The sequence below is a fragment of the Piliocolobus tephrosceles genome, chromosome 8 (genome assembly GCF_002776525.5).
Source record: "Piliocolobus tephrosceles isolate RC106 chromosome 8, ASM277652v3, whole genome shotgun sequence".
NCBI classification, from domain to species: Eukaryota; Metazoa; Chordata; class Mammalia; order Primates; family Cercopithecidae; genus Piliocolobus; species Piliocolobus tephrosceles.
The window spans coordinates 80,515,611-80,528,947 of NC_045441.1; the positions used below are offsets into that span (position 1 = coordinate 80,515,611).

At 39.6% G+C, this 13,337-nt stretch overlaps 1 long non-coding RNA gene across 1 annotated transcript in view; it reads left to right on the forward strand.

Moving 5' to 3' along the window:
• Positions 1-5,206: 5,206 nt before the first annotated feature.
• Positions 5,207-13,337, forward strand: part of LOC111552427 — a 48,769-nt gene continuing 40,638 nt past the window's right edge. Inside the window, exons 1-2 of the long non-coding RNA XR_002734630.1 lie at positions 5,207-5,318; positions 6,242-6,668. This is a non-coding gene — a long non-coding RNA (uncharacterized LOC111552427). The remainder of the gene's footprint in view (positions 5,319-6,241; positions 6,669-13,337) is intronic.

Sequence of the window (13,337 nt, forward strand, 5' to 3'; positions counted from 1 at the left end):
TAATACCTAGTTTATTGAGAGTTTTTAACCTGAAGGGATGTTAAATTTTATTGAAGGCCTTTTCTGCTTCTATTGAGATAATCATGTGGCTTTTGTCATTGGTTCTGTTTATGTGATGGATTACTTTTATTGATTTATATACGTTGAACCAGCCTTGCATCCCAGGGATGAAGCTCAGTTGATCTTGGTGGATAAGCTTTTTGATGCACTGCTGGATTCAGTTTGCCGGTATTTTATTGGGGATTTTAGCATGATGCTTATCAGGGATATTGGCCTGAAGTTTTCTTTTTTGTTGTCGTATCTCTGCCAGGTTTTGGTATCAGGATGATGCTGGCCTCATAAAATGAGTGACTCATAAAAGAGTTGCTCCTTTTCAATTGTTTGGAATAGTTTCAGAAGAAATGGTACTAGCTCTTCTTTGTACCTCTGGTAGAATTCAGCTGTGAATCCATCTGGTCATGGGCTTTTTCTGGTTGGTAGGTTGTTTATTAGTGCCTCAACTTCAGACTTGTTATTGGTCTACTCAGGGCTTTGACTTCTTCCTGGTTTAGTCTTGGGAGGGTGTATATGTCCAGGAATTTATCCATTTCCTCTAGATTTTCTAGCTTATTTGCATAGAGGTGTTTGCAGTATTCTCTGATGGTAGTTTGTATTTCTCTGGGGTCAATGGTGATATCCCATTTATCATATTTTATTGTGTCTATTTGGTTCTTTTCTTCTCTATTAGTCTAGCGAGTGGCCTATTTTATTAATTTTTTTCAAGAAACAAGCTCCTGGATTTATTGATTTTTTGAAGCATTTTTCATGTCTCTATCTCCTTCAGTTCTGCTCTGATCTTAGTTATCTCTTGTCTTCTGCTACCTTTTGGATTTGTTTGCTTTTGCTTCTCTAGTTCTTTTAATTGTGATGTCAGGGTGTCAGTTTGTGATCTTTCTAGCTTTCCGATGTGGGCATTTAGTGCTATAAATTTCCTTCTTCTTCTTCTTTTTTTTTTTTTTTGAGACAGAGTCTCGCTTTGTCATCCAGGCTGGAGTGCAGTAGCACAATCTCAACTCACTGTACCTCTGCCTCCCAGGTTCACGGCATTCTCTTGCCTCAGGCTCCTGAGTAGCTGGGATTACAGGCACGTGCCACCATGCCCAGCTAATTTTTGTATTTTTAGTACAGACAGGGTTTCACTATCTTGGCCAGGCTGGTCTTGAACTCCTGACCTCCTGATCCACCCATCTCAGCCTCCCAAAGTGCTGGATTATAGGTGTGGGCCACTGCGCCTGGCCTAAATTCCCCTCTTAACACTGCTTTAGCAGTATCCCAGAGATTCTGGTATGTTGTCTCTTTGTTCTTGTTGATTTTGAAGAAATTCTTGACTTCTGCCTTAATTTCATTATTTAACCAGGAGTCATTCAGGAGCAGGTTGTTCAATTTCCATGTAGTTGTGTGGTTTTGAGTGAGTTTCTTAATCTTGAGTTCTAATTGGATTGCACTGTGGCCTGAGAGACTGTTATGATTTCCATTCTTTCTTCATTTGCTGAGGAGTGTTTTACTTCTAATTATGTGGTCAATTTTAGAGTAAGTGCCATGTGGCACTGAGAAGAATGTATAGTCTTTTGTTTTGGGGTGGAGAGTTCTGTAGATATTTGTTAGGTCCACTTGATCCTGAGCTGAGTTCAATTTCTGAATATCCTTGTTAATTTTCTGTCTCATTGATTTGTCTAATATTGACAGTGGGGTGTTAAAGTCTCCCACTATTATCGTGTGGGAGTCTAAGTCTCTTTGTAGGTATCTATGAACTTGTTTTATTAATCTGGATGCTCCTGTATTTGGGTGCATATATACTAAGGATAGTTAACTCCTCTTGTTGAATTGATCCCTTTACTATTAGGTAATGCTTTTGTCTTTTTTGGTCTTTGTTGGTTTAAAGTCTGTTTTGTCAGAAACTAGGATTGCAACCCCTTCTTTTTTCTGCTTTCCATTTGCTTAGTACATTTTCCTCCATCCCTTTATTTTGAGCTTGTTTGTGTCTTTGTATGGGTTATGGGTCTCTTGAATACAGTACACTGATGGGTCTTGACTTTTTATCCAATTTGCCATTCTGTGTCTTTTAATTGGGGCATTTAGCCCATTTTCATTTAAAGTTAATATTGTTACTTGTGAATTTGATCCTGTCATCATAATGCTAGCTAGTTATTTTTGTACACTAGTTGATGCAGTTTCTTCATAGTGTCATTGGCCTTTATATTTTGGTGTGTTTTTGCAGTGGTTGATGCAGGTTTTTCCTTTTCATATTTAGTGCTTCCTTCAGGAGCTCTACAAGGCAGGCCTAGTGGTGATGAATTCCCTCAGCATTTGCTTGTCTGAAAAGGATTTTATTTCTCCTTCACTTATGAAGTTTAGTTTGGCTGGATATGATATTCTGAGTTGAAAATTATTTTCTTTAAGAATCTTATATATTGGCCCCCAATCTCCTCTAGCTTGTAGAGTTTCTGCTGAGAGGTCTGCTGTTAGTCTGATGGGCTTCCCTTTGTAGATGACCTGGCCTTTTTCTCTAGCTGCTCTTAACATTTTCGCCTTCACCTCCACTTGGATAATCTGATGATTATGTGTCTTGGGGTTGATCTTCTCATAGAGTATCTTAGTAGGGTTCTCTGTATTTCCTGAATTTGAATGTTGGCCTGTCTTGCTAGGTCGAAGTTCTCCTGGATAATATTCTTAAGGGTGTTTTCCAACTTGCTTCCATTCTCCGCATCTCTTTCAGGTACTCCAATCAGTCATAGGTTCAGTCTTTTTACATAGTCCCATAGTTCTCAGAAGTTTTGTTCATTCCTTTTCATTCTTTTTTCTCTAATTTTGTTTGCCTGCTTTATTTTAGCAAGATAATCTTCAATCTCTGATATTCTTTCTCCTGCTTGATTGATTCAGCTATCTTGTGTGTGCTTCATGAAGTTCTCATGCTGTGTTTTTTAGTTCCATTAAGTCATTTATGTGCCTTTCTAAACTGGTTTTTCTAGTTAGCAGCTCCTGTAACATTTTATCATGGTTCTTAGCTTCTTTGCATTGGGTTAGAACATGCTCCTTTAGCTCAGTGAATTTTGTTATTTCCCACCTTCTGTGGCATACTTCTGTCAATTTGTCCATCTCATCCTCTGTCCAGTTCTCTGTCCTTACTGGAAAGGTGTCACAATCATTTGGAGGAGAAGAGTCACTCTGGTCTTTGGGTTTTTCAGTGGTGGTTTTTTTTTTTTTATTCTTTCTCATCTTCATGAGTTTTTCTAGTTTCAATCTTTGAGGCTGCTGACCCTTGGATGAGGTTTTTGTGAGGACTTATTTTGTTGATGCTGTTGTGTTGCTTTCTGCTTTTTTTGTTTTTCTTTCTATAGTTAGGTCCCTCTTCTGTAGGGCTACTGTGGTTTGCTGGGGGTTCACTTCAGGCCCTATTAATCTGCTCCCATGCCTAGAAATGTCACTTGAGGAGGTTGGAGAACAGCAAGGATGGATGTCTGCTCTTTCCTCTGGGATCTCTGACCTTAAGGGGCACCAACCTGATGCCAGTAGGAATGCTCCTGTATAGGGTGTCTGACCACCCTGTTTTGGGGGGGAAGTCTCACCCAGTTGGCATGGGAAGCAGGACCCATTTAATGAAGTACTTTGGCTGTCCTTTGGTGGAGGGGGTGTGCTGCTCTGGGGGGAAACCCACTCATCTGGATGCCAAGATTCTCCAGAGCTAGGAGGAGGAAAGACTAAGTCTGTTGGTCCATGGAGACTATGGCCACCCTCCCCACAGGGGCTCAGGCCCAGGGAGATCAGAGTTCTACCCCTGAGCCCCTGGCTGGAGTTCCTGCAGGGAGGCCCCACCCGATCAGGAGGGATGGGTCAGGGTCTGTACTGAAGAGGCAGTCTGACTGTGGTCTGCCACAGCTGGTGTGCTGGGCTTGGGGGAATACCTCTTGGGACCAAGCTATCCAGCCTCCCTGGCTCCAGCAGGGGAAAGCACAGCTTGGAGCTATAGTGATGGGTGCTGCCCTTACCCCTTCTGGAGCTTAGTGTGTTAGGTGGCTAGCAGCTGCAGTGATGGCTGCCATGCTTTCCCCAAGGAGCTCAGGCAGCTTAGACAACAGGCAGCCGCAGCTGTGGTGATGGCTGCACCTCCCTCCAGGAACTCGCCAGGCTTAGCCAAATTCCAGCCAAGTGGGTGCTGAGAATCTGTATGACTCCATGACTGGGATCCAAGGCCCTGGTGATGGGCTTACGAGTGTGATCTTCCAATATGTGGGTTGCACGGTTCCATGGAAAAAGCATGGTTTCCTAGGCTGGGTAACATGCTCACTCACTGCTTCCTTTGGCTGGGGATGGGGGCTCCCCTGCCCTGTGTGGCTCTAAGGTGGGCTACTGCACCACACTGCCCTTCCTTCCTCTCCGTGGGTCACACCAGCTGCCTAGTCAGTTCTGATGACAGAACCTGGATACCTCAGTTGCTGTGCAGGATTCACATGCTGTTTTGGTTCTTTTTGATGGGAGCCTTGGATCACCACTGCTTCTAGTTGGCCATCTTGGCCCTGCCCTATAGTTTGATTTTGAAAAGTCAAATTATGTTCTCAGATTTGTTTGTAATGCTCTTCTCAGAGGTGACCTTTATTTTGTGTCTTTTGTTTGCATTGCATTGAAAGTGAGGATAAAATTGAGAAGAAGAGGTTCCTCTTTCTCTCCCTTTACCTGCCCTGACAAACTCAAGCTTTCTTCTCTGCAATGGGAACCTGCCTGGAAGCTTTTGTGTTTCCTTAGCCTTGAACTTGTCACTTTTAAAATGATGAAGTTGGGTACAGGTAAAGTTCTCAAGCTTCTGAAATTAGTTTTCCTTTCTTTAAAACTCTTTGTTTTATTGTGGAGAAGCACACTGGGTTAATTCATATTTGAGATAATTCTTATAGAAAAAAGATGTCTTCGTTTGGATTCTCTCTGAATCAGATCCTGAAACAAGGATTTGGGGGCAAGTAGTTTATTTTTGAAGGGGTCCCTGGAAGCACCATGAAGGAGTAGGATTATGGGATGGAGACCTGTGAAAAGTCAAAAGAGAGTGCATTCAGGAGTGGTTACCACCGTGGGTACCTGGGACTCAATCCTGCTGGAGACCCTCTAAGAAACTGTAGTTGCTACAAGGGGTAAGGAAGCTGGGACATTTATTTACCATTTTCTATCTTTTACAGGTTGAAGTTTATGTCTGGAGAAATTAACTCCCCACTATTTCTGGCCTACCTGGATATGGGCAGCACATGCTCTTCAGGCAGAGGAAGTCCAGAGTCAAAGAGACACAAATGCTTGAGGTAGGAACTCATTGGTTTGTGAAGTGAACTGTCTGCCAAAGCAGTAGGCAACCAATGCTACAGGAGTGGGTCAGGGAATATGGGTGAGGCACCAACTGTCTGTGTCAGAAGACTGTTGTTTTCAGATATGAGGAAGTTAGACTTACACTCCCTAAAGTTATACTCTGTTAGTGGCCATAAAAATAGATCGGTAATGCTTTGTGCTTTTTGTGGATAATTCCTGTTCATCCACCAAATCTCCATTTAGAGCCAATCTACCGGAACTTAATTTATCCTTGTAATTCTACACAGGCTGTTCTTGTATTGACCCTAATCATTGTCTCTTGGTGGTCTACCTACCCAGAAAGTGTGCTGTTTCCTGACTGCCCACCAGAGCTCGCAAATAAGCCATATCAGAATGCAAGGGTAATTTAATTTCATCTTTAGCACCCCCTTTCACCCTCAAAGTGTTTGTTTCTTAGTAAGGAGTATATGTGTTGGGGAGTGGGTGTTTGAACATGGCAATAAACCTACACAGTGGCTCCCACTGATGTTCAGCCATGTTCTGAACATGTTATAATTACTGGTGGGCACAGCCTGTCAGAAGTCTGTTTGTACAAATATTTAAGATCATCCTGGGAGATAATTATTATAAGGGGTGAGGAAGTTAGGGGTGACAGCTTGATCCAGTAATAAATCTTAGTCATCAGAGGAGGGGGGCTATTCTGAGAATGGTGTGGTGTCTATGACTCAGATTTGTCTCCATTTCTGGCCTCCCTTTAGATCATGTCTCAGTCTTTCAGAGAGTTGAGGGTAAAGTTATAAATGAATACTAAATGAGTTATTTTGCTAAAACTGTTGGATACTGGAAGTACCAGTAAGATTACTTGAGATCTCTCTAACAGAATGTAGTACAATCTAAAGAGAAAGGGCTTATCTTCCAGTTTCAACAATGTCCTTGGAGAGGGCCAGAAAAGGGCAAGAGGAATTGGAAGCCTCACGGTATCTGACAAGGCTTGTTCATTATCACAGGTGAGATGCACCCAGGGATTTGTCAGAACTACAGATTGATGGCTGCATCCCAGGGAAAGCCATAAAATCTGGGTTAGCTGATTAATGCAACCTTATTTGTTCCCACAGGCTGATAAGAACTGGGCAAACTCGAGCTGCAGATGGAACATTCTGATAGATATGGACAAATCCTTTCATTTCTTTTCCACAATCAAGTTTAGGATAGACATATACTGCCTGGTCCATAGTAGTTACTTATACTAGATATCCATTGAATGAATTAACTTTTCTCATATTTGACACACATCAGCAGTGAGCAAGAACTGAACTGATCCCTGAAAAATTTCTAGTCCCCTTGAGGTAAGGGAACCATTACTTCTTTCTTATTTGCTATGCCTTGCAGAAATAAAGTCATGTGATTTTTGTTTTTGTTTTTAAAAAACATTAACAGATATCTAAGTGACTGTGTCAGCCAGGTATGGTGGCTTACTCCTGCAATCCAAGCACTTTGGGAGGCTGAGGAGAGAGGACTGCTTGAGTCCAGGAGTTTGTGACCAGCTTGGGCAATACAGGGAGACATCATTTTTACAAAAAAAATAAAATATTTGCCAGGCACGGTGGTGTGCACCTGTTGTCCCAGCTACTAGGGACGCTGAGGTGGGAGGATTGCTTGTGTGGGAGTTCGAGGCTGCAATGAGCCGTGATTGTGCCAATACACAATCCTGGATGACAGAGTGAGACCCTGTCTCATAGATAAGTAAATAAATGACTTCATCATTGTGAAAACTTCAGAAAAATGAATTCACTGGTGGGTTAGTTTAATTGATTACCCTCAGTTTGGCATCACTTGCTAACAGTATGTCTTTGGACAAGTTACCTAACATCTCAGAACCTCAGATTCTTCTGTAAAATTGAGATAACATTACCTACCTAATAATTATGTACATAAAGTGCTTGGTATAGCATATAGGACATGAAATAATTATAATAAGTAATTATAATGATAACAACAATCATTGTTGTCATCTTTTAGATAATCGATGGCGATGCTAAATAAGATCCACCTAGGGAACTGCCTCTACTTTGTTCTTTGTTTTTTAGTTGGTTTTCTGCCTAAGAATAAATATGTAATGTAACCTTCATAACAACTTTTTAATTAAGCTTTTGGTAGAGAGGCTTATAAAAAGTTTCTGGAAATTTAGATATATTGACTATGTCCAGTGATTTTGTTTTATCTATTTTTGATCCCCTCAAAAAGTATCAACAAATCAGAGATTTCATTTCCTATTATATCACCCGGGTTGGCTTTTCCGTATCAGCTTTTGCTTGTTTGCATCTTTTGGCTAAACCAGTACTTAAAACTAGGGCCTATTGTGTACTTCTCCTGATATATCTTTGTAGGCTGCTTGAAGCAATGTTTGCTGGAGCCGTGTGAAAGTGTATATTGTCTAGAAGACAGAACTATTTTTAGCTTGAAAGTAGAGCTGTGTTTTTCCTTCTTGGCAAATTCCTTTTCTTTTGATGAAAGCCATAACTTGAAGGTAGTGGTGACAGATTAGGGCCCTAATTGCTGTGTTGTTGGAAATAAAGAGAGATGTTTATTGCTAATCAGGTAAATAACAGACTAAATTTCATCAGTGTAGTAAGATGAGCCCGCTCAGTGGGCTGGTCTTGTAGAATACTTTTTCTGGTGAGCCTGGGAAAACTTGTGAAGTGGCAATAATAAAAACAGCATATGGTCTTTGCTGGAACTTTGTCATATATTAGCAATGTGCTGTGGGTGTGGTAATGAACATCAGGTGTTTTTGGCTCAAGACTTCTAAACTTGGGGAAGTGGAATTTTGCTTTTATCCACATACTGGAATGTGTTTTTACATTTCTGGTATTAAAAAAAACTCAAGAACTACATTTTTTTTTAATTCCTTATTTGGAAGCTATACTGGTCAGCATAAGAAAATACTTAACTTAAGATCTTCAAAGGCATACTGTAGAGGTTTGGAAAGCATTTGGTTTGGCTTGAAGCGAGTTTGGCGAGTGAAGTGACAGGCACATAAGAAAGAACAACAGGTGAAAAAATATGGAGTGTCTTTCATCTTTCAAAGGATTTTCTTGATGAATTGAAACAGCCACGAAAATAAGCACTGGCCTTCATGCCCAGTGGCCTAAAAGGACTTATAGTGGGCCAAATCAGAGTCAGGCAGGGGCCTAATGAAAATCAGGCAACAGGCCTAGGCCTAATATGTTCTGCCTCTCCCCACTTTTTATTCTTTTTGGGATTTGTGTTAGAGAGGTATTTCTCTTCTTTGACTCAGATAGAGCTGGTAACGACTAGCAAAGGCAAACAGTGGCATTAGTAAGTACCTCAAGTAGAACTGGGAAAATTTTTGTTGGCTAAATAAATTTTCTTACAGGCCTATTTCTTTTAAAAACTGCTTATAAAAATTAGCTAATATATTTTATTTCTGGACTGAAGTAAACATCTCTTGAAGTGGTTGAATGGGAGAGACAAAAACTTTTTATTTTATTTGGGAAAATATACTGCATTTCCTCGTAACTATGTTTTAGAACTGCTTTTAAAGATGTTGATTGAGCTTCAGCAGCTTCCCAAACTTGTTTAAAGGAGTCTTTGGGATCTATGAGTCATAAATAATTTTCTGATTAAGATCACAAGAAAGATGTCTCCATAGAATTCTGTAAAACTCTAAAGCATATTTGAACAATGTGAATTTAACATAAGAGTAGAACATTTTCTCCAAGGTCCTAATTCATATTTTGTTCATACGTGTTCAAACTATGACAAAGTTTCCATACTTTCCCATAGTTTATAGAATGCGTACACAGAGGACCTGAGACACATATTCCCAGGCCCTTAGTCGAGGACTTCTTTCTTGCCAGTACCCCCCATGAAGAATTTGTTGCTTAGTTTAGCATTTGAATACAACTAAAACTTCTGTGTAACTCAGGGAGATAACAAAGTTAATTTATTACAGCACATTTGTAAAGTCCTAGGAGTTGCCTGAATAATAATAATTGGCGAGTCTGTTTTGTGTTTTTCCAGCCTTTGCTTAGGGAGCGACTTTCAAAGTAAATGACAATGCCAGATTTGAAAGAATTTTAGAGGCATGTGTTTTGGGAGCAGCATGGATGAGAATCAGAGTGAATCTGCAGACTGCAGGACATTACAAGTATATATTGAGCACAAGAAATATAAAAGGTCAGAAAGACAGTCAAATCCTGTGACATATTCCTTTTTTAAGAGAGAAATATAAATACATGACTTAGCCACTGTCAAAGGGTAGTCATAAACAACAACAAACCATACATTTTCAAAAGAAGTCCATTCCCGTTTTCCTTTTGAAATGCTTAATGAAGAGCTGCACAAAAAAATTTCTGTGGATTAAGGATTCTGGAATACGCAAGAGGCAGGAATGAAGTCCATGTGCTCTGTCTTTACTGGCTTTAGTTGTTTTGGTTTCAAGCTAAGCAGCAAAATGTTCCTGCCAAGTAAATATGCATGTGCATGGGATGTTTTCTTTGTTTCACTCAGGTGTTTGAAGAAATTTCCTGGTTTGTATCAGTCATACATCATTTTAGTGTAAGAAAAAACACACCCCTTGGAACAATTAAGAACTTGCAACTTATCATTAGAATAAGTAATAAGCTCCAATGTCTATTTAGAATTGATTTTTAGAAATTAATTACTGAGGTAAGTCACAAAATGCTTCACTGTTTTCTAACAATTAAAAACTATAGTTCCACAATTCGTCAGTGAGAAACTTGTTAGGGCAATATATTTATCATTTATCACTTTAGAAAGGGGTCTATAACTTTTTCTATAAAGAGCCAGATAGTAGATATTTTAGACTGTGAGCCTTTGTAGCATGTAAGCAGCCAGAGACAATAAGTAAATGAATGAGTGTGTCTATGTTCCAATAAAACATTAGGTATTACATTTCATAGAATTTTAACATGTCTTAATATCTCATTCTTCCTTTGATTGTTTTTTGAAACCATGTAAAAATGCAAAAATCATATTTAGCTTTGAGTTGCAAGCCAGATTTGGTGCAAGTTATAGTTTGCTGACTCTGTTTTAGAATATAAGACGATTATTATTTTTACGAAGATGCCTGAGTATTATTTTAAAGAGCAATGCATTTTTTTCCAACTCAAAATTATTTTATAATTCTGGTCCAGTGATTCCTATTTTTCAAATGCATTGTTTGGGCTGTTGGAAGACTGCAGGATGTGGGCTAGCTGAGTGGCATGAGGTTGGACAAATTAAACTCAGACTGTGTTCCTCTCATTATGTTTTAATTCTGTTCATCAGTAAAAGAAACTTGTGCCATTGCCTCACTTGTTGCAATGAATAAATTGGTATAATTTTACAATGGAACAACTGCGTGGATTCTTTTGCTGCCCAAAGACCAGAGGGTTGGGCTCCTCTTCATAAAAGTTTCCATGACAATCTGGCCTGAGAGAATGACAGGTTTGCCATCATGGGGAATTTCTCATTAAGGAAGCTTTTCTTTTACTAGGAAGCTTTATGGAGGCTTAATAGTGGGTCAAACAGAAAGGACCAAATGGGACCTTTTCATAAACCATACCTTATACCCACCATGGCCTGAAAGAGAGCGTGTTTCCTCCTGTGTGTGGTGATGGGATGATGTTCAGAAGCTGAGAGGTTAGGGAGGACCACCATGCTACCCTGGGGTCCTTGCTTCCTTGGGTAACTAAGAGACCCAGACACAGGCATGTGTTACTAATACATGGGCTAAGCCAAGAATTGTAGGTCCCTAGCTTTGCTGATTGAAAGGCAGTGTGTGAAGTCATCAAGAAAGTGGGCTCTGAGCACAACTAACTGAGTCTTTAGCTGGTTCCGCTATTTACTAGCTGTGTGACCTTCACTTCTCTGTGCCTCAGTTTCCTTATCTGTAGAAGGGGTATGATCATAACGATTTTTCTTTCATAGGGTTGTTGTGGGGACAAAGTACTTTAATATATGTAATGCATCTTAGAAAAGCACCTGGCACATGGCAGTGATAAATGATAGCTATTGGGATAATTTTTGTTCTTTTTGGCCTTGAAAGTAACACTTGAAAACTCTTATTTAAAAGAAGATTTTCTTTCAGGTATAATCACTATGATAATATCCTTTGATCTCTTCTTTCTCATCCATATCACTCCTTTATTCTACTGATGTATATCTTCCAGTCACCTCAGCAACCGTGTCCTAATATTCATTTTGGATTCTGACCGTTGTTTTCTGCCCACTCACTACATTTTGTTATATACTCAGCAATCTCCTGGACCTAAATCGAGAAAAACTTGGGTCGTATATAAAAGGGAATCCCTGTTCATTAGGTGTAACCTAATATGTTGTCATATAGCTATGGTATAACCCAGCCTGGATTTGGTTACAAATCTATAGGTAATTCAAGGCAGATTTGTACTAAGCTGCTCACCCACCTGCCCAGAGCTGAGCAACTGAAAAGGTAGAGCCCAGTGGGGAAAACTAGTAGTGTTCTGAGCATAGGCTTTATGGCTCATCATGCTTTAATAGGGCTTTCCAGGGGCATAGTGGAATGTTCTGAGGACCTTCAATAAATACGTTTGTGCTTGACTATGTATGTTGGATTTGTTTCCCTTTCCTGCCAACTGGTTTCTGGCTGGAGAGAGAAAAAGCTTTAAATGTTGCTGCACACTATTTTAAATCCAGCTTAAGCTGTTTTTTCCTCTTGGGCCTGTTCTGCCTGTGCTCTCTAGAACAGGGCAGGGGTATGAACAGCTGTTGAGGGAAGCTTTTGTTTTTATTAATTACTAATCTGGATTCGTCTACTCCTATTTTCTTGGAATGAAAGTGAGATGCTATTTTTTGTCTACTCACTGTAGGATTTTTTTTTTTTTTTTCTGAGAGGATATATTATATAAGTTATGGACAAAAGCAATTCTAAAACAGTTTAATATGCTTGAATAAAGTAAGGCCACGTTGAGGAAGACCACCTGCAGATAAAGGGGCATTGCATAATACTTATGTGGAGTCTTTGGGTTTTGCTCTTTGGGGTAACTATAAAACCCAGTTGTCAGCCCTGTAAGAAACAATGTATGCATGAAATACCTGCTAATTCCTTAAAACAAAACAAAACACACACAGGTCTAAATATTTAATCTCATAATTCTTCACTCCTTAGGTATCCTATCCTATAAAGACATCCATATGAGGCACCCTCTTTGACTTCAAAAGATATTTTGTGTAGGCAAGAAACACCCAGAGCCTAAAGAGGAATGAGACTTTGCTCCAGATATATTTTTATTTGATGGAAACAATTCATCTGAACTACATTTGCTGTGTATTAATCACTTATGCTTTGGACTTATGTAGAGTGTACATTTCTTTAATGATGCATTTTTATTCAGCCTGCGAGATTCCTATTGTGTGCAAAGGGCAAAACTAAGCCACAAGCTTGGACAACAAGGCATGCAAATGCCTGATTCTGTCATTCAGTCCAAAGGTGAAGTACTTCTATCTCTGCAGTATTTTTACTGTAGATTTTCTGGTGTGTAACTAGTAATGCCCATCATAAATCTATGTTTATTTTTCTAAGCGAAAAATAAAAAAGAAAACTAGCATTTTTAGTCCTTTATGGATGCCAGGCATTGAATATACATAACTTTGTTTATTCCTCACATTAGGCCTTGAGCATAGGTATTATTCACATATTATAGAGTGAAAACTGAGGTTGGGAATAAAATAGTGTATTAGTTTGTTCTCATGCTGCTAATAAAGACATACCCAAGACTGGGTAATTTAAAAGAAAAAGAGGTTTAATGGACTCAGTTTCACATGGCTGGGGAGGCCTCACAATCATGATGGAAGGTAAAGGAGGAACAAAGCCATGTCTTACATGGTGGTAGGCAAGAGAGCTTGTGTAGGGTAACTCCTGTTTATAAAACCATCAGATCTCATGAGACTTATTCACTCTCATGAGAACAGCACAGGAAAAACCTGCCCCCATGAGGTTACCTCCCACC